Here is a 19,572-nt window from a genome sequence, read left to right as displayed (position 1 = left end):
TTATTGTGGAGCACAGGCTCTAGGGCTCGTGGGCTTCAGCAGTTGTGGCTCACAGGCTTTAGAGCACTGGCTCAGGAGTTGTGGCACGGGGGCTTAGTTAATCAGAGGCATGTGGAATCTTCCTCAGTCAGGGATCAAATTCGTGTCCCCTGCACTGGAAGGTGGATTCTTATCCACTGTGCCACCAGGGAAGTCCTGGGGCAATCTTTATAATATGGTATTAGGTGAAAAAAGCCAGGTCTTAAACAACTTCCAGGTTATCACACCTATGAGAACATTACATAAGCTTTAAACCCACAGACTAGAGCACAGCATAAATGAAAGAAGATACTTTCCTATTTTAGAGTGACATGATTATGGACAAATTTTTCTTTAACATAGAATTCCATTGATGTTCATACTATAAAAATAAATTTTCAAATGACCTTAATGTTCAATGACTTAATTGAAGAAAATTCTAATCAGATTTTGATATAATAAGATCAAATCCCATAGTCTAAGTGGGGCACCATAAGACAAGTCAACCATCTAGAAAAATATCTTAATAGCAAGATCACAGAAAGCTTTAGGCAGGATTTGTTACATTTTTCTATGCCAATTTCTAAATTTAGAATAACTTTCCATCCTATATACCATCATGCCACTTCCCTCCCACTCTTTACAGCTCCTTGTCAGTTAATAGGGTATCAAACCAGTCAATCCTAAAGGAAATCAGTCCTGAATATTCATTGGAAGGACTGATGCTGAAGCTGAAGCTCCAACACTTTGGCCACCTGATGAGAAGAGTCGACTCATTGGAAAAGACCCTGATGCTGGGAAAGATTGAAGGCAGGAGGAGAGGGCACAACAGAGGATGAGATGGTTGGATGGCATCACCAACTCAATGGACATGAATCTGAGCAAACACCAGGAGATAGCAAAGGACAGGGAAGCCTGGCATGCTGCAGTCCATGGGGTTGCAAAGAGTCGGACATGACTGAGCGACTGAACACACACATGGTATAGTGATAAGATTATGGGCTCTAGAGGGACACAAATGTCCTCTGTTGGTTATTTGTTGATCTTAGGCAAGTGAGAATCTTGCCAACCCTCAGTTTTCTAAGCTGAAAAATGGGGATGATAATACCTTTTCCTACTTTTGTCTCCCTTTTCTGAATCCAACAACTTCAAAGGTTCATGAGATAACATATGTCTGAATCTAAAACACTCCTGATTTCCATTTGCTGCATATTAGTCCCATAAATTATGAAAATGTCTATGAATTCTCAACTTTTTGATGCTCTACTTAAAATACCAAAATGTGTCCTACCCAAAACACAAAAATTCATCAGCCCTCACACTGTTCTGAGAGCTGACTGAGCTAAAGAATCTGGACTTTAGAGTCACGCAGACGTTTAGCTGGGTGATGTAGAACAAGCTACCTTTCTCCTTTGTTCCTCATAACTGAAAAGGAATCACACTCCCATCCACCCAACAGGCTTGACCTGAGGCAAAAAGGACAAAATACATTGGAGTGTCTGTCAAAATAGGCACTCAAGAAATGATGTTCTGATCAATCACTGATGTTCTGATCTGGGGTTGAAAAGTATGTTCACTTGGGATTTATTCGACTTAACTCCTCAATATCAACTGTAGCCTGGAATCACCTGGGAAGATTTAACAAATACTATTGTCTGGGTCACACCCTCAGCTATGCTACTTAACTGGTTGAGATGCAGCCTGAATGTCAAGATTTTTTAAATCTCCCCAGGTCCTGCTACTATGAAACCAGGGTTCAGAACCTCTGGGCTAGCCTATCTGTCTTCCTTCCTTCAATGTTTCCTTCCTTCCTTCCTTTCTTTTTCTTCCTTCCTTCTCTGTAAACAAACATTAAATATTAAGAAAGGTGTGGAAATTTCTAAGGGCCATTGAACCACACAAGTTAAAAGCAATGTAAAGGAGCAGGCTTCCCAGGTGGCTCAGTGGTAAAGAATCTGCCTGCCAATACAGGAGATGCAAGAGACATGGATTCAATCCCTGGGTCGGGAAGATCCCCTGGAGGAGGAAATGACAACCCACTCCAGTATTCTTGCCTGGAGAATCCTATGGACAGAGGACCCTGGCAGGCTACAGTCCATGGAACTGCAAAGAGTCAGATACAACTGAGTGACTCAGTAACAACAAGGGATCTGGAGAAATTTAAAAAAATTTTCTACAGCTCAACTGCTGGTACTACAACTTAAGGATAGAAAAAGGGAGATGGAACAAAAAGGGAGAAGTATTATACCTTTGATGTCTTTGCCTACATTTGTCCCAGGACAGAGAAAGTACTAAACCAGTACTAGAAATGTCCTAGTTTCTTTCTAAACTTCGTAACCTTTTCTCATTAGGTCAGGAGACACATTACAAAAAGACAAACCAACTACCGGATCTTGAATGAGGCAGTCCAAGACAAGCAGAGAAGCTCATTTTCCCCCATCCTTTCCCTAAATGCAATTCTACAATGAGAAAAACAAAATTCACAGCCTGATCTAGGACTGGCATCCAATACACATTTCCTCCAGGGCCTTCCCAAAGTCTTCATGTACACTTGAAAAAGAAGAAACTAGCTAAATAAAACATTTTGAAAGTCTATCACATTCTATTCAATATAAACAAACCTTTAAAGAGGCTTTCCACAGCTACTGTGGGGACTAAATTCCAATATATATTAATTTGAGAATTGGCACCTGTGACTAAGACATGCAGAAAAGATTTTCCTAACATTGGAATTAGAGCCATTGCACAGAAGAATAAAGAGAAAGCTTATTTGGAGCAAAGGTCTTAGGGACCTTGACTCTCTTCAGCCATATTTGATTCAGTTTTCAGTAAACACTTTCTCTGGGCCTGGCACTTGCCAGGTAATGTAAAGGATAGAAAAAGTGGCTCAGGGACTTCCCTGGCAGTCCAGTGGTTAAGACTTCTCACTTCCACTGCAGGGGGTGCAGGTTTGATCCCAAGAGGGGGAACTCAGATCCTGAGTGCTGTGAGGTGTGGTCAAAATGTAAAAAAGTAGCGGGGGGGGGACCTCTGGTGGGGAACAATGTCAGTGGCTAATCAACATATTGCTGCTTATATAGAGGTCACAGTCAAAGACTTGGAAAGGACCCTTGACTCCAGTCTTTCTCACTTTCATATTTTATCAGTCACCAAGACCTTCCAATTCCAACTTGGAATTTGTTTGAAGTGCAAATATTTTATTTTACATTCTTACTTAAACACTTCTTTTCACCTGCCTTCATGGCCCAGTGGGCAGTGAATCACTCTCATACATACTTTTCTTCAACTGACTACTTACGTGATACAGAATACAACCACTTTTCCCCTCTCAATTGGTAACCTGTGACATTTTTTGTTTCTGTGTTTACTGCAGAAACTCTTAATAGAGACAATTTAATATAATTTATAAACATATTTTATACTCACATTTGCATAATTGTATAACATAAAAATAAAAATCAGAGATGGTAAATGTAGTTTTCACTGATTCCTTGATTAATTTATGCTTACTTTCCAAGCTCAATGCTCTATCAATAATAAAATAATGCTTCCTATGATCTTTTCTCTAAAAACTTTATTATCACTTCTAGAACATGATTGGTGTTGCTTTTTTATGGGAATCTTCTGAATCCATCCCCTCCATCCACCTGTCCATCTCCATAGCCATCGGGTCTTAAGTCATACTCACTAAATCTCTCATCTACAAAACTATCTCTCTTGGCTTGTCTTTATGGCCAGTCTCCCTCTCAAATCAATTCTCCACTCTGTCAGAGTGATTGTGATATTTCCAAAACACAAATTTGATTGCCCAGCCCCTACTTACAAACTATAAATAGCTTCCCATAGCAAAGGTACTTAAACCCTGGAGAGTATCACAAACTTGTTAAGCAATTAAAAATACAGATAAGCAAGGATTCTGATTCAGAAGCTTTGGGATAGGCCCTGGGCATCAGATTTATTGGTTTTAGTTGGTTTAGTTTAGCCAGAGATATGAACAAATACCTTCATGACCAAGACAATGACGATGATGATTATAATAATGACAATAGCTGTTATTTATTAAATGCTTGGGTTTCCCTGGTGCCTCAGTGGTAAAGAATGCCTGCAGTGCAGGAGACGACGGTTTGATCCATGGGTCAGGAAGATCCCCTAGAGAAGGGAATGGCTACCCACTCCAGTATTCTTGCCTGGAGAATTCCACAGACAGAGGAGCCTGGCGGGCTACAGTCCACAGGGCCTCAAAGAGTCGGACACGACTTAGCAACTGAGCACAGGGAAAAGGAATAACGTCCCTTCCTTTGAAATTTTACCATGATGCTTGAAACTAGAAGAATACTAGCTACCACAGGGCCCAGAGTTAGAATAGGTCTGTAACTACCTGTACTGGGAAAAAATGTTAAGACCTTGAGGTTTTCAATATTCTTGAAAATAGAGAACACTGTGTTCTGTTCATTCCAATAGTACCCGGCATTTTGGTACATAAATATAAGCCAAAATAAAAATGAGCTGGGACTGAAGAGGTAATAGAATTATCCCAAAGATTATACTGGCCTTGACTCCCTGTATTCTAGAATAATGGGGAAAAATTGGAAGGATGTGCCTTTATTTTTTTAAGAAGGGCTGGAAGGGTTGAAAGAGCATGAAAAAGACTTGGAATGGGCTGTTATCATCATCTGTCCCTGAGGGTGAAGTTTTATGGCTTTAGGTACATGCGCCTGTCTTCATTGTCCCAATTACAGGAAGTCCACCAGATCTAACAGAAGGCCACAGAGGAGATTTCACAGGCATCATTTGGTGGTTTGTTTGCCCTAGCTTAAAGAAAGTACCTCTTTCTTAAGGAGGATGTGGAGAGTTGTGTTTAAGAGAATAAACAGTGGAGTCAGACCAACCAGGGTTTGAATGAATCATAGCTCCCAGACTAAGCTAGCTAAGTGACCTTGAACAAGTCACTTAATCTCTCTGGACCTCAGTTCCTCATCCATGCAATAGGAGTAATATGACTTACACTTCATAATAGTTAGACAATTAGGTGAAAATTGAGATAAATGTATGTTAATAGTTGACACATAATTGACTCAATAAGAAATAAATAGTATTATATCTTATGTTTTCATATTTGCTGTAAGCACCTTGCCAAGCCCATAAAAAGTTTAATAAATATTTGTTGGCTGCTTAACAATTAGCATTAATACATCTTTATTCCTTTCTGATCTTTTGTCCTTTAGAATTTAAATTTTTAATAAGACAGAGACAATTTGGTATAATAAAGCACAAAAAGACCACTATAGCTAATATTTGTATATTAAGATAATTGGACTTTTCCTTCAGTATAGTTTATTTCATCATGCACTGTGTGAGAACATTTTTCACTTCAATTTAGTGACAAAAATATTATACAGTAGACACTCAAAATATACTGAACTTTATTTGCTCCTTTTAATTAATAAAAATATATTTAAAGCATAGATACTTAGTGAGAAAATCAACAGAAAAGCACTCTGAACTTGGCTGATACTTCTGGGTCTTAGAAACTCTTTGCATCATACTGGCTTCAATCACTGCACAGTGACTGTTGATTCAGAGTCTCTGATTCTAAACATGTTCTCTTGAGATGAACAAAACTATATTTGGAAAATAGCATTAACTCCCAAGTAAAAGTGAGGTTCAAAAATAGTATTTCTTACAGTACTATTAACATTTTGGGCCAGATAATTCTTTGTTGTACATCACAGGATGTTTAGCACTATCCTTGGCCTCTACCCACTAGACGTCATCAGCATCCTCCCATCCCAGTCGTGACAATCAAAACTGTCTCCAGATATTGCTAAATGTCCTATAAGGGGATAAATTTGTCCCTGGTTGAGAACCACTGCTCAAGAAAAATAGACTGTGGCTAAATGCAAACATTTATATAAAATGTTTAATTTACTACCCAATGATAATGCCAACCAGGATTTATATTAAACCATAAACTCTATTATCATAATAGAACATAGCAGTTAAACTTTAGTAGAACGAATCTTAAGCGTTAGATCTGAATTGGTTATTCTGATCTTATATCTATTATATCAAACTAGAGATACATTATTTCAATTAATTTTAAGACTTTAATTCATTTGTTGATATCAAAAAGAGAACTTGATGCAAATTTAAAAAATTCACTGTCCTCCAATCAAGATCAAGTATCCACATCTGTGCCAACCATCAATCTCCATTAGAGATCTGAGTAAAGCGATCAAATTAGAAGATATCACAGCCTACTTGGTCATGCATAGAGTTCGTTTCTTTAATAGCTGGTTTCTTAACAGCTGGTTAAACTAGTGATACTGAAACTAGTTAGGATTTGGGATAAGTCACCCAACTTGAACTGAAGTTTATCTTTGTCTCTACAATGTAACATTTCCCTCCTGGTACCCTTTGGTGACATTATTGGTATAGTGTGGCTTATCCTTGTGCCTGTTCTTTGAATTCTATTTCAAAATGTTATTTACACATCTGTTAGTGTGCTATGTACTGAAAATTGAGTAGAGGAACACCAGCCACAATGCACATCATTTCCTTTGCCTCAAAAACTGAGAGGAAGAAAATACTGGGGTGCCATTTTAGACATACTGAGCTAACAAAAAACAAAACCATTTTGGGGGGGGGGGTTGGTTATTGTTTCTGTTAAAATAATACTCAATGCCAGCCGAGGCTGTAGTGAAAACAATACAACTCTGCTGATGCCAGAAAAGCATAAAGAGCCATAAAAATATTTATGCTTTTTGACCCTGTCATCCCATTTCACAGACTATCCTAAGGAAATAATTCAAAGTCGGCGGGGGGGAAGGCGGTGGGGGTGGTCAACAGTGAAGAAACAGTTAAGTAATCTTCTCAACAGATTAAACAGCCATAAAAGTGGCAAATATAAAGGATATATAGGAACATACTCAATATTGAAAAGTGATAGCTATGAGGTCCTATACTTCCATTATGATGCCATGGATGAATTCAAGTACCAAAGAGGAATGTGGTGACCACAAGGAAGAACTTCGGATGAGTGCATAATTATTCTAAGTTAGTGTAAAACTCTCGGAGAAGGCAATGGCACCCCACTCCAGTACTCTTGCCTGGAAAATCCCGTGGATGGAGGAGCCTGGTAGGCTGCAGTCCATGGGGTCGCTGGGAGTCGGACATGACTGAGCGACTTTCCTTTCACTTTTCACTTTCATGCATTGGAGAAGGAAATGGCAACCCACTCCAGTGTTCTTGCCTGGAGAATCCCAGGGATGGGGGAGCCTGGTGGGCTGCCATCTATGGGGTCGCACAAAGTCAGACACGACTGAAGCGACTTAGCAGCAGCAGCAGCAGTGTAAAACTCTTCAGTATATTTTACACACGAGTAGATATTGCTAATTTTAAAGTTCTCATTTAAAAAAAATTCACTCTCAGAAAGATCTGCCTGTAGCAAGAAAGAGTAATCAGCAATTAAGAACTGTACTTTTGTGTACATCTATATTCTCAAGACTAATTATTTCATTAAGAATGTTTTCCTCAAAAGTGAAACACCATGAGCAGAGGCAATAAGCCTTGCTTCCTGCTGTGAACCTCAAAATATAATGGTGAAATGGAATATAGAGATGCCATTCAAGAGTCTTAGGCAGAAAGGGGTTCTTAAAGAACAGTTGTAGAAAATGGATGTCAAAAGCACACTTGACGATTTAAAAATTTTTTCCTGATATGAACGATAACCAGGATTTACTTTGGGGGTTTTTCATGATTTAATTTTAAAATAGATATGGAGATCTCTTTTCCTCTCCCCACCCGCCGCCATGAAAACTAATTTGCTCTGATTCAAGACAGGGACATAGGAAGATCCTAAACTCACCTCCTCCCATAGACACACCAAACCTACAGCAATACATGAAACAAATTCCTCTGAAAAAAACCTGGCATAGCAACATCTTCACATAGCACAAATGAGAGGGGAAATTACATCATAGTGGGTAGGAAAGGCTGGGACAATGATCTCACCATAAACCCCAAATCCAGCATGGTGATACACAATTGGGAGGGAATCCAAAACCTGGAGCTTCTTTCTGAGGACCAAAGGGTTCATGCCCTACATCAGGCACTCCAACCTCTAAGACTGGCACCTGAGAAATAAACTCTCCAGACATCTGGTTTTGAAAAACCATGGGGCTCACACCCATGAGACCCAAGCAGCTGATACAAACTGAAGTTTGGCTCTTAAGGGCTCATATGCCATCTCCAAAATATACTAATAGTTCATGCAGCTCAATATATTTAAAAAAAAAAAAAAACAAAAAACACCCAATCCAAAAAAAATGGGCAGAAGATCTAAAGAGTCATTGCTCCAAAGAAGACATAAAGATGGCCAAGAGGCCCATGAAAAGATTCTCAACATCACTAATGATTAGAGAAATGCAAATCAAAACTACAAAGAGGAATCACCTCACACCAGTCAGAATGACCATCATCAAAAGGTCTATAAATAATAAATGCTAGAGAGGGTATGGAGTAAAGGGACCCTCCTATACTGTTGCTGGGAATATAAACTGGTACAGCCACTATGGAGAACAGTATGGAGGTTCCTTAGAAAACTAAAAATAGAGCTACCATATGATCCTGCAATCCCACTCCTGGACATATATCATATATGTGGAGAAACCATAATTCAAAAAGATATAAGCACCCCAATGTTCATCGCAGCACTGTTTACAATAGCCGAGACATAGAAACAACCGAAGTGCCCATAAACAATGAATGGATAAAGAAGGTGTGGTACTATATATACAATGGAATATTATTCAACTATAACAAAGAATGAAATAATGCCATATGCAGCAACATAGATGGACCTGGAGATTGTCATGCTGAGTGAAGAAGTCAGAGAACAACAAATATCACATGATATCACTTCTATGTGGAATCTTAAAAAAAGGGGAAGAAATAAACTTATCTACAAAACAGAAAGAGACACAGATGTAGAAAATAAATTTATGCTTACCAGGGGGTGGAGGGAAATAAACTGGAAGATTGGGATTGACATATACACACTATTATATACAAAATAGGTTAACTAATAAGGACCTACTGTATATCACAGGGAACTCTACTCAATACTCTGTAATAGCACCTATATAGGGAAAAAGTCTAAAAAAGAGGGGATATGTGTATATGTATAACTGATTCACTTTGCTGTACACCTGAAACTAATACAACATTGCAAATCAACTATTCTCCAATAAAAATTAATTTAAAAAATCGAAACTACAATGAAGTATAACCTCACAACAGTCAGAATGACCATCATTAAAAAGTCTACAAATAACAAATGCTGGAGAAGGTGTGCAAAAATAGGAACCCTTCTACACCGTGGGAATGTAAACTGGTGCAGCCACTATGGAAACACTATGCAGATTCTTAAAAAATTGAAAATAGATTTACCACAAGATCCAGCAATTCCACTCCTGAGTATTTATCTGAAGAATGCTGCTGCTGCTGCTAAGTCACTTCAGTCGTGTCCGACTCTGTGTGACCCCATAGATGGCAGCCCACCAGTCTCCCCTGTCCCTGGGATTCTCCAGGCAAGAACACTGGAGTGGGTTGCCATTTCCTTCTCCAATGCATGAAAGTGAAAAGTGAAAATGAAGTCGCTCGGTCATGTCCGACCGTCAGCGACCCCATGGACTGCAGCCCACCAGGCTCCTCCGTCCATGGGATTTTCCAGGCAAGAGTACTGGAGTGAGGTGCCATTGCCTTCTCCATATCTGAAGAATACAAAAACACTAATTCAAGCTATATGAACCCCTATGCTCACTGAAGCATCATTTACAACAGCCAAGATATGAAAGCAACCTAAGTGTTTATCAATAGATGAATCAATAAACAGGATGTGGTATATGTGTGTGTAGATACATATATATACATAATATATATAACATAGATATATATACATAATACACATATGTTATATATATATCTCTCTCAGACATTAAAAAAGAATGAAATCTTGTCATTTGACCATTTGGGACAACATAGATGGACCCACAGGGTATTATGCTAAGTAAAAGAAGTCAGACAGAGAAAAACAAATACTGTACATGGAATCTAAAACACAGAACAATTGAACAAACATAACAAAATAGAAAAGAGTCATGGATTTAGAGAACAAACAGGTGGTTGCTGGAGGTAGGGAGTAGGGGGGAGGAGTGAAACAGGTGAGGGAAATTAAGAGATACAAAATCGCAGCTACAAAATAAAGAAGTCATGGGATGAATTGTACAGTATGGGGAATATAGTCAATGATTATGCAATATCTTTGTATGGTGACAGATGGTAGCTAGACTTATCATGGTGATCATTTTGAAATGGACAGAAATATCAAATCACTGTGCTGTATATTAAGAACATAGTGTTGTAGGTCAATTATATTTCAACAAAGAAAGAAAGAAATTCATAGAAAAAGAGATCAGATTTGTAGTTACTAGATGTGTCAGAGAAGGCAATGGCAACCCACTCCAGTACTCTCGCCTGGAAAATTCCATGGACGGAGGAGCCTGGTAGGCTGCAGTCCATAGGGTCGAGAAGAGTCGGACACGACTGAGCGACTTCACTTTCACTTTTCACTTTCATGCATTGGAGAAGGAAATGGCAACCCACTCCAGTGTTCTTGCCTGGAGAATCCCAGGGACGGGGGAGCCTGGTGGGCTGCCGTCTCTGGGGTCGCACAGAGTTGGACACGACTGACGCGACTTAGCAGCAGCAGCAGCAGCAGCAGATGTGAGGGGTAGGGGAAGAGGAAATGGTTGAAGGCAGTCAAAAGATACAAAGTTTCAGTTATAAAATAAATAAGTATTAGGAATATAATATACAACATGGTAAGTATAATTAATACTGTTGTACATTATATATGAAAGTTGTTAAGAGTAAATCCTAAAAGTTCTCAGCAGAAGAAAAAAATTTTCTATTTTGTTAATTTTGTATCTATATGAGATGATAAATGTTCATTGAACCCACTGTGGTCATCATTTCATGATGCATGAAAGTCAATAATTATGCTGTATACCCGAAACTTATACAGAGCTGTACGTCAGCTATACCTCAATAAAAAATCTGAATAAAACCGGAAAGGAAAAAATATATACACCCTCCAGAAAGATTTTAGGCTTGTTACTATGCTGCTGCTGCTAAGTCACTTCAGTCGTGTCTGACTCTGTGTGACCCCATAGACAGCAGCCCACCAGGCTCCTCTGTCCCTGGGATTCTCCAGGCAAGAACACTAGAGTGGGTTGCCATTTCCTTCTCCAATGCATGCATGCATGCTAAGTCGCTTCAGTCGTGTCCAACTTTGTGCGACCCTATGGACAGCAGCCCACCAGGCTCCTATGTCCATGGGATTCTCTAGGCAAGAATACTGGAGTGGGTTGCCATTTCCTTCTCCCCCTGTTACTATAGATGTATGAAATTTATTACCAAAAAGTGGACAGAAGATCTGAATAGACATTTTTCCAAAGAAGACATACAGAAGGCCAAAAAGTACATGAAAAGATGCTCAGTAGCACTAATCATCAGGGAAATGCAAATCAAAACCACAATGAGATACCATCTCACACCTGTTAGAATGACAATTATCAAAAACACAAGAAATAAAAAGTTTTAGGGAGGATGTGGAGAAAAGGGGACCCTGTGCACTGTTGATAGGAATATACATTGGTATAGCCACTATGGAAAATGGTATGGAGGTTCCTAAAAAAATTAAAAATAGAATTACCATATGATCCAGAAATTCGACGTCTGGGTATTTATCCAAAGAAAATGAAAACACTTACTGAAAAAAAAAAAACCACGTATACCATGTTCACTGCAGTGTCATTTATAGTAGCCAAATTATGAAAACAACCTAAGTGTCTGCTGATGTATAAATGGATAAAGAAAATGTGGTATATGCATACAATGGAATATTATTCAGTGATAAAAAATACAAAAAAATCCTGCTTTTTGTGACAACATGGATGGACTTTGAGGGCGTTATGCTAAGTGAAATAAGTTAGACAAAGAAAGACAAATACTGCATGCTCTCACTTACATGTGCAATCTTAACAAAATCAAACACCAAATTCATAGATACAGAGAATAGATTGGTGGTTTCCAGAGGCTGGGGGAGGGAGATAAGAATGTGGGCAAAATGGGTGAAGGTGGTCAAAAGGTCCAAATTTCCGGTTATGAAATAAATAAGTCATAGGGGTATGATGCACAGCATGGTGATTATAAATAGCAATACTATACTTATTAGTATTTAAAAGTTGCTAAGAGAATAAACCTTAAAAGTTCTCATTGATTCCAAACATTTTCTAACTGTGTATGACAGATGTTAACTAGACTTATTATGGTAATCATTTGATAATATATACAAATATAGAGTCATTGTGTTGTAGACCAGAAACTAATAAAATGTTGTATATCAATTACACTTCAATCTAAAACATTTTTTAAAGTAAAATAGATATGGAAACATAGGGTATCTACCCTCTTTCATACACTATGTAATTCAAGAAGAACCATGTGCTTAGCACTATGAAGGATAGAAAATAGGCATAAGATGTGTGGTCCCTGTTCTCAAGAAGATTCCAAGTTAGGTGGAGAGACATGCAAAAAAAAAAAAAAAAATCAGGAGGATACACGCCTGAACTCAGTAAATGGTTCAGTTTAAGAGATTTAGAAAATATACGGAGCAGGGAGAACAGGAGCCCAAACACCAAGGTAAGTTTAGATCTTGATAAGGAAGTATGGCACTATTAAAGTTTTCTAATAAGATGAATGAAATTATCACATTTAAACCCCCTCAACTCCCCATAACTCCAACAATAAAATCTAAATTCCTTAGTAGAGTTTTTGAGACCATGGCAAGATCTGCCAGTTCCTTACATCTCTAACATCACTATTGCCACCTAGTGAAATCCCCCACCCGCTGCCATGGTGAACTCCTCTGCGCTCTCTGAAGATGTCAAATTCCTTCCCCCTTCAGGATTTTTGAACATGCTGTCACCTCTGTTTGAAACACCTGATTATCCACCTCTTCTTTCATATCATTTCTTTCACAAAGCTCATCAAACCCATAATTCCTTCTTTGTCTGCCATCTATTAACATATAACATCCACAAAAGCAGGGGCCCTTACCTGTCTTGTTCACCACTATGTCCCCAGCACCTAGCCCAGAGTCTAGCGCTGTGTAAGACAGAAAAAGAAGCTTCTGAAGAAGAATAAATAGGGAGGTTGTGATTAACTATAAAGCATGGAAAATGAAAGTGAAAGTCGCTCAGTCATGTCCAACTCTTTGCGACCCCATGGACTAATACACTCCATGGAATTCTTTAGGCCAGAATACTGGAGTGGGTAGCCTTTCCCTTCTCCAGGGGATCTTCCCAAGCCAGGGATTGAACCCAGGTCTCCCTCATTGCAGGTGGATTCTTTACCAGCTGAATTACCAGGGAAGCCCAAGAATACTGGAGTGGGTAGCCTATCCCTTCTCCAGCGGGTCTTCCCAACCCAGGAATCGAACTGGGATCTCCTGCACTGCAGGCAGATTCTTTACCAACTGAGCTATCAGGGAAGTCCATAAAACATGGAAGGGCTATGTTAAGAATTCATGCAAAATAAGCCAAGGAGATCAGAGATTAGAGATGAGGGTCAAAGAGAGAGAGAAATTCAGATGAATCAGTGGGTGGGGGAGGAAGTGCTAGATTCACTTTCTGGGGCATGAACCAACATGACATGCAAATGTTCAGAATATACATGAAGAGAGATTATGGCTAGAGACAGAGATTTGGGAGCTGTCAGCACTAAGGAGATAAATGAAGCCCTGGGACTAAATAAACTCTAAAAGGGAGAGTGCAGAAAGAAAGGACTGAAATGCTGAAGCTGGAACCTTCAATAAAGCCTAGAGTTAGGTGACAGGAAGAAGGAGGGAAACAAAAGAATTCACAATATGGCACAGGAAGAATGCCAATCATGCTAGAAGAATTTCACAGAATGGGTGTGGAGTAGTGTTTAACCAAGAAGCCAAGGAGGATGGAGACTAGGGAACGGCCATTAGGTTTTTGCAAGAGACCACTGAGAACCTTGAAAAGTCAGATATTAGTGACAGAAGCAATTTAAGTGGTGGAGACTACCAATGGGGATAGCTGTTTGTCAGCAATGGAACCATTTGGGATGACATTTCACTTTTGAAAGAAGCTGCTGGTAATATAAGACTCCCAGAAAAAGGAAGCCTGAGTCAAAGTGTTAGGTAATGAAGAAAACATTAGCCTGAAATCACTGCACTCAATCCATTCAACTGCACATTACACAAATAGAAGAGCCAGTAACTTAAAAGGAGAGAAATCCAAAACAAGACACTGTGGGCAGAGATGGCATGTACACACAGCAATATGGGTGAAATTCACAAACAATCTGGAGAAAAAGAAACCTGACCTCAAAAAAGCCAGACATAGAAGAGTATATCTTGTACGATTCCATTAACCTACAATTCAAAAACAGGACAAGTTAACTGATGCTGTTAAAAGTCAGGATAGTGGCTGCCTTTGGGGAAAATGAGTGGAAAGACGCCCAACAGAGGCTTTGGGTCCATGGATCATGTACTTTTTATTAACATGGCTGTCAGTTATAGAGTGTGTTCAATGCTGTACACTTATGATGTGTGCATTTTTCTGCAGGCATATTTCAGTAAAAAGTTTAAAAACCTCAAAAGCAAACATGAGGAGCCTCATTAGACTAAAATAGTGAGACACTCTCAGGCCTTCTTAAAACCCAACTCATTTTTTAGTTCCCCAACCAGGAATGGAACTCAGGCTCCCTGTAGTAGAAGTGGAAGCGTGGAGTCCCAACCACTGGACCACCAGGGAATTTCCTAAATAGAACTGAGAGATGAGAGGAGGCCTGCACAGTCTTCTCTCTACTGAAGAGTTGAGAGCAGCAGGTACACAAAAAGGACAGAAAGAAGTCACCACCGAGATGCCCAGTTTCTCAGATAACGTTTGCCTGTGTCTTAAGGCTTTGATTTCTGACAAATTTTCATTGTTAATTTTTGCATATTTGTTGAACCTGGAGGGTTAAAAGCATAGGAAAATGCTTGAAATGTTCCAAACTGACCTACACAAATGATGTGACTTGAGCTAAAACCAGAACTTAAGAAGTGAGGCAGGTAGAGGTGGACCACTGCTCCCTTGGGCTGGCAAGGCCATAAAGCTCTCCAAATTCATTATTTCTCCAATGGGATCATTTAGAAACCATGCCTTTTTTCACCTGCTTTAAGCATTCATCTAAACAAGAATTGCCATCACATCTGAACCAAAATAACAATCCAAATGAGTAATCCTGAGAAGTACCCATCTTGTTCCTCACCTATAATTGCTTATATTGACTTAATCTAATTTACTAATTTAAAAGTTATTCAAGTCAGTTAATTTTTTATGCCTGGAAGGAATTCAAAAGTGATTACACACAACCCTTACTGTGCTTTGGAACACATCCCTACTGTTTAAAAACATTCACAAGAGATGGTCTTGTAGCTAAGTACATAAGGTCCCTCCAGCTCCCCAGGCCTTGCAATCTTTTATCCCCAAAGCATAGAAATGAACATGATGACTTTGTTCCCTCTTCCTTCCATTAATTGTTAATTGATGCTTATTATATTACGGCTATCTCCAAGTCTCTTTGGAGAATCCAAAATACACAAAATGTAATCCTGTGCTTACCGGTGAACAGGAAAAAAATCAAGACCATGATCATCGTGTACCCAAAGTACAAAATGATGCTTGCAATGTCTGTGATTTTAAGTTTAGCGAAGAAGTAGTAGACTGCATAAGCAAAAAAATAAACAGCTGTAAAACTGCTGGTAAGAAAGGCTCTCCACCACCAATGATAATCCTGTGAGAAGAGGTAGAAAAAAACAACTTTTTAGATGAAACTCTAACTATACATGGGTTAGTAATTATAATAAGAGGCAACATAAAATAGGCTCTATAGGATTATGGATTAAAAGAAATAAAAGAGGAAGTTTCATAAGAAATCTAATTTCATATGTACAGTCTGACTAATGTACATCCTGCTTGGGGCGCCCTCACAATGATAAACTCTTGGTTTCCAGGGGGACCGTGTGTGCCCTCAGGGACTGTACTTCTAATATGCACATCCTTTCTCTCTAGACGCTGCCTCAGCCCTGGAAGGTTTTCACATCAGCTTCAATTTACTGGCCAGAGTTGTGCTGGGCCTGAATTGATGCCTCAGTTCAGGTAAAAAAGGTTAGTAGAGAAATTTAAGATAGATCTTTTTTCCCCCTTACAGTTTTATTGAGATATAATTGATATACAGCACTGTCTAATTTTAAGGTGTACAATATAATGACTTGACTTAACATATCATGAAATGATTATCACAGTAATTTTACTGAACATCCATCATCTCATATAGATACAAAATTAAAGAAATAGAGAAAAATATATTTTTCCTCGTGATGAGAACTCTTAGGATTTACTATCTTAACAATGGTCATAAAGAGCACACAGCAATGTCAATTATATTTATCATGTTGTACATTACATCCCTAGTACTTGTTTATCCTATAACTGCAAGTTTGTACCTTTCAACCACCTTCATCCAATTCTCCCTCCCCCTAACCCTTGCCTCTGGTAACCACAAGTCTGATCTCTTTTTCTACAAGTTTGTTTGTCCAAGATAGACCTTTATGGTTAATGGGAATTATTTTAACTGGCTAAATTCATGACCCATGGAGTCATGACAGAGGTCAATAATCAGGTTAGTCACACCCTGCCCATGGGTCCTTCCTGATAATAAAATTACCATAAAAGCACCATGGTCAAGGGCCAAGGGGATAAACTGTGCAGAAAAGAGTTAACATAGCAGGTCTGAGGTTGCCATCTTTAGAAAGGTCTGCTTACAAGGTTGACTCTTGGCTTAATACCTGGGAAGTTAGCATTTAATCATTCCCTGACTGATAAGACTGGTTTTCTATACCTAGACTGTACAAACTATGTGATCCGTGGCGAACACGTGCTGGAAAGTTTGGAGTTGTTAGGCAGAGTGTGCCTGTGTGACTAGGTCCCAATAAAAACCTTGGCTATTGAGTCTCTTGTGGGCTTTCCTGGGCAGACACACTGCACATATACTACTGCATTTTTTACTGCTGCAGAAGGAGCATGCTGGGTGTGTTCCCTCATGAGGGAGAGAAAACACAGGAAGACTTCACATGGGTTTTTTTTCCAGGTTCCACCTGTGTCTTTTTCCCTTACTAATCCTGTTGTGCATCCTTTTGCAGTAACAAACCTTAGCCAAGAAGATGTCTATACGCTGAGTCCCATGAGTCCTTCTAGTGAGTCACCAAATATGTGGGTGGTTTTGGGGGCACTCAAACCTTTCTAAGAAATATATGTGTGTGTGTGTGTATATATATATATATATACACATAGATCTTATACCTATTAATGTTTTATTAATGATTGTTACAGAATTCCTATGACAAAATGTATCATAGAATGAATGAGTACCTAAGTATAATATGTACATAATTATATATCTTTTACATTTATTCCTATAGCTCAAGAAAAAAAATGCTCTAAGACATCATGTATATAATAATCATTCCCGAAACTCTCTTGTTACCTTTAGAAAGTTATATTAAATTACCAAAATAAGAGAGATCTAGAGGATTTAAGAAAATATGTTCACCACTAGCTCAGTTACTCAAAATGACATCAGGAAAAACTGAGGGTGGCACTGGGTAAAAAGAATTATATATGTCCATGGTAACCAAAAGGCAACAAAAAGAAAGAGAAAGGGCCTTTAGCAGCAACCTCAAGCCCATAAAATATAATCCTGGCCTAAGCTACAAGAGGAGAAGGCAATGGCACCCCACTCCAGTACTCTTGCCTGGAAAATCCCATGGACGGAGGAGCCTGGTAGGCTGCAGTCCATGGGGTCGCTGAGGGTCAGACACAACTGAGCGACTTCACTTTCACTTTTCACTTTCATGCATTGGAGAAGGAAATGGCAACCCACTCCAGTGTTCTTGCCTGGAGAATCCCAGGGATGGGGGAGCCTGGTGGGCTGCCGTCTATGGGGTCGCGCAGAGTCGGACACGACTGAAGTGACTTACCTTACCTTACCTTAAGCTACAAGAAAATGTTAATTGTTAAAAAGAAAACATCATTGAATCAGATGTTTTATGTCAGAACTATCAAATCAGTTCCCTGTGTTTTCCTATGTTAACTGAATACTATACAGAAATTACAGTAACTAGCCAGAGAGAAACTGCTTTCTCTTGAAAACTTTCTATCAAAGTAGCATTAACTTACTGATGAAAGAAATCAAAGAGGACACAAATAGATGGAGAAATATACCAAGTTCATGGATTGGAAGAATCAATACAGTGACAATGAGTATACTACCCAAAGCAACCTATAGATTCAATGCAATCCCTATCAAGCTACCAAAAGTATTTTTCACAGAACTAGAACAAATAATTTCACAATTCGTATGGAAATACAAAAAATCTCAAATAGCCAAAGCAATCTTGAGAAAGAAGATTGGAACTGGAGGAATCAACCTGCCTGACTTCAGGCTCTACTACAAAGCTACAATCATCAAGATAGTATGGTACTGGCACAAAAACAGAAATATAGATCAATGGAACAAAATAGAAAGCCCAGAGATAAACCCACACACCTATGGACACCTTATCTTTGACAAAGAAGGCAAGAATATACAATGGAGAAAAGACAATCTCTTTAAGAAGTGGTGCTGGGAAAACTGGTCAACCACTTGCAAAAGAATGAAACTAGAACACTTTCTAACACCATACACAAAAATAAACTCAAAGTGGATTAAAGATCTAAATGTAAGACCAGAAACTATAAAACTCCTAGAGGAAAACACAGGCAAAACACTCTCCGACATAAATCAAGGCAGGATCCTCTATGACCCACCTCCCAGTGTATTGGAAATAAAAGCAAAAATAAACAAATGGAACCTAATTAAACTTAAAAGCTTTTGCACAATGAAGGAAACTATAAGCAAGGTGAAAAGACAGCCTTCAGAATGGGAGGAAATAATAGCAAATGAAACAACTGACAAAGAATTAATCTCAAAAATATACAAGCAACCCCTGAAGCTCAATTCCAGAAAAATCAATGACCCAATCAAAAATGGGTCACAGAACTAAACAGACAGTTCTCCAAAGAAGACATACAGATGGCTAACAAACACATGAAAAGATGCTCAACATCACTCATTATCAGAGAAATGCAAATCAAAACCACTATGAGGTACCATTTCACACCAGTCACAATGGCTGCCATCCAAAAATCTATGAACAATAAATGCTGGAGAGGGTGTAGAGAAAAGGGAACCCTCTTATACTGTTGGTGGGAATGCAAACTAGTACAGCCACTATGGAGAACAGTGTGGAGATTCCTTAAAAAACTGGAAATAGAACTGCCTTATGATCCAGCAATCCCACTGCTGGGCATACACACT

At 38.9% G+C, this 19,572-nt stretch overlaps 1 pseudogene; it reads right to left on the bottom strand.

The window, feature by feature from the left end:
- The window catches only part of LOC112441455 (transmembrane 9 superfamily member 2-like), an 80,731-nt pseudogene that overhangs the window by 1,387 nt on the left and 59,772 nt on the right, over nt 1-19,572 (bottom strand).

This window comes from Bos taurus, chromosome X (assembly GCF_002263795.3).
Source record: "Bos taurus isolate L1 Dominette 01449 registration number 42190680 breed Hereford chromosome X, ARS-UCD2.0, whole genome shotgun sequence".
NCBI classification, from domain to species: domain Eukaryota; kingdom Metazoa; phylum Chordata; class Mammalia; order Artiodactyla; family Bovidae; genus Bos; species Bos taurus.
Note: the sequence above shows the minus strand (reverse complement) of the source record. Positions and strands in the feature narration are given on the sequence as shown.